The sequence below is a fragment of the Mesitornis unicolor genome, unplaced genomic scaffold, assembly GCF_000695765.1.
Source record: "Mesitornis unicolor isolate BGI_N332 unplaced genomic scaffold, ASM69576v1 scaffold697, whole genome shotgun sequence".
In the NCBI taxonomy this organism is placed as follows: Eukaryota; Metazoa; Chordata; class Aves; order Mesitornithiformes; family Mesitornithidae; genus Mesitornis; species Mesitornis unicolor.
The window spans coordinates 22,829-25,668 of NW_010195474.1; positions in this window are offsets into that span (position 1 = coordinate 22,829).

Below are 2,840 nucleotides of genomic sequence, written 5' to 3' on the forward strand. Positions count from 1 at the left end.
CACTATGACTTTTGTGCAGGAGACAATATTCTGGCCTGCCACTGTGGAGCCATCCTGGGGTGGCTACTGTGTTTATTTGCAGAACCACTGTGCCATGGGGAAGCTGGAGACACTCATTATTTAGCTGTGAGCTAACATTTCCTGCACCCAGCTTTGCAACCACACAAAGCCTGAGAAGTCACCTCCAGCCTGCTGGGATTAACTCAGCCAAAAGCTCGGGCAAGCCTTCCTTCCTGATGGTCAGAACAAGGTGGGTCAAAAGCTTTGCTGGTCAGGAAGGGATGAGAGGCTCTGCAGAGGTGGAGGCCACCACCAAATCAGACCCGGCACTTGTGAACAGGCAGCAGGTTTCCCTTGGTGGAGCAGTGCAATGGGCAGTGGCTCTTGGAGCTTAATAGGAGCCTGGCTCTGTAAATCATACAAACATCTGGTTTGATGGTTGATGAGAAGCTCAACATGAGCTGGCAATGTGTGCTTGCAGCCCTGAAACTCAACCACATCCTGGGTGCATCAAAAGAAGCATATCCAGCAGGTCAGGGGAGGTGATTCTGTCACTCTGCTCTGGTGAGACCCCACCTTGAAGACTGCGTCCAGTTCTGGAGTCCCCAGCATACAAAAGAAATGGAGCTGTTGGAGCAGGTCCAGAGGAGGGCCAGAGAGATGATCAGAGGGCTGGAGCACCTCCCCTATGGGGACAGGCTGAGAGAGTTGGGGGCTGTTCAGTCTGGAGAAGAGAAGGCTCTGGGGAGACCTTATAGCAGCCTTTCAGTTCCTGAAGGGGTCCTACAGGAAAGCTGGGGAGGAACATTTTACAAGGGCAGGTACCGATAGGACAAGGAGGAATGGCTTTAGACTGGAAGGGGGTAGATTTAGATTAGACATTATGAAGAAATTATTTACTGTGAGGGTGGTGAGACACTGGCACAGTTTGCCCAGGAAAGCTGTGGATGCCCCCTCCTGGAAGTGTTCAAGGCCAGGTTGGGCAGGGCTTTGAGCAACCTGGTCTGGTGGGAGGTGTTCCTGCCTGTGGCAGGGAGGTTGGACCAGGTGATCTTTAAGGTGCCTTCCAATCCAAACCATTCTATGATTCTGTGATTCTATGAACACCACAAAACCACTGACCTCAGTGAGGGATGACATTGCCAGCACCCACTGCAAGGACAAGGTACCAATCTCAGACCCCTGAGAGCTTGCTATAACACAGAGTGCCCATTCTGGGGTGATGGGCTCAGGGGTGATATGCTGGGGAGTTCTGTGTCAGGAGGAGCAGCTCTGTCCAAAAATAACAAAACTGCTTGTTTCTGGCCACAGCCAGGGGAATAGCAAGGATTTACTCACTGTCAGGCACAAGCAGTGAAACAAGGCAGCTCAGTTTTCACCAAAAAATATGTTTCTTAATCAGCTGACAGTGATGCAGTCTTCAGTCCTGTTATTTTGGGGGGAAGGGGATTTTCGATATGGGTTCTCATTCCCATCTGAAAAACAAACACATTTTAGAGAGCTGGGATTTCCCGGAGGGAGGACACCCTTGTTTCTGGCAGGGGGCGATCCACCTCCTTTGTGGAGCAGCGCAGGGGTGTGAAGATGGATGGGACCCCCGGGGTGGTGCAGGGAATGTGGGGGTGCAGGGCCTTTCCCCAGCCGCCCCACACAGAAGTTGCTAGTGCAGCCTGAGTGACCCCACACGGCAAAGCCTGGGGAATGCAGACGCCTGGTTTCGTGGTTACGGGTGTGGGTGTACAGCACAGCCATGGCTGCCTGGGCCTGACTCCTTTGCCAGCTGCATGTCTGGGCCTCCATGGGATGCATTGTACCAAAATAGTGGCACTAGTCACTGGAGCAGCAGAAGCAGCAGCTCCCCTGGCAGCAGAGGTGCCCACTGGCTGCCGAGCAGCAGCAGGGTCTGGCTCCCTCTCTTGCTTGCCACTACAGGCCCTCTCACAGCCCTTTGGGGCAGAAGGAGAAAGCACTCTGCAAGCTGCAAAGCAAAGGGGAGGGAGGGCTCAGGCTGGACCTTCAGACTCCAACAGGGACATGTTGAACACCAGGAGACACAAAGATGTGCTTTAACTGAAGGGCAGTGTAATATATATACTCGTCTCTCTTTAGAGACTACCAAGAGAAGCAGCCTTGGTTGGTTTCAAACAGCACTCTCACACCAGGAGTTACCCACACCATCCCAGGACTGGCAATCCCATCAGCCAAGCAGGCCAATCTCATCAGCAGAGAGCTGCTCCTGGGGCAGCTCTTCAGGGCGCATGGGGGATAATGTAGGTGCAAGTAGCTGGAAATGGCAGAACGGGAGAGCTGGTGTAGATGAGGAGTGGTGGTAGTGACAGAGTGAACCCTACAGTCCAGAGCAGAGCATGGGGGGAAGGCCTTCCTGGTGTGGAGCACTGTTTGGAGGCCCAGCGCTGCCAGGTCAATGACGCAGAGGCAGGTTTGCCTGGTTCCCATACATATCCACTGCTGATCAGCCAAATTCATATTTAGCTAACTTTACATTGCAGGCCCTGAGCGATCACCACCCTGGGGACACAGCTAGAGCAACTCCTGTTTGAAGAACAGTGTCCGCTTTTGGTTTCAGACCCAAACCCCAAACCAGTCTGACCAGCTAGAACCCAGTTTCAGGTTACACCCTGCTTTGCTCTCTGGGTGACTTACTGGATAATGATCTCACTTCTAGCACACCTCAGTCATCTCCCCAGGTATCCACACACAGGCTGCATCCCCGCCTCCCAGCCCTCCCCAGACCATGAGACTGCTGCTGCTGCAACACCCCAGGGCTCTCTCCTGAGCTACCTCAGCCTGGGTACCTCAGATGAAAGAGAGTGAGATAG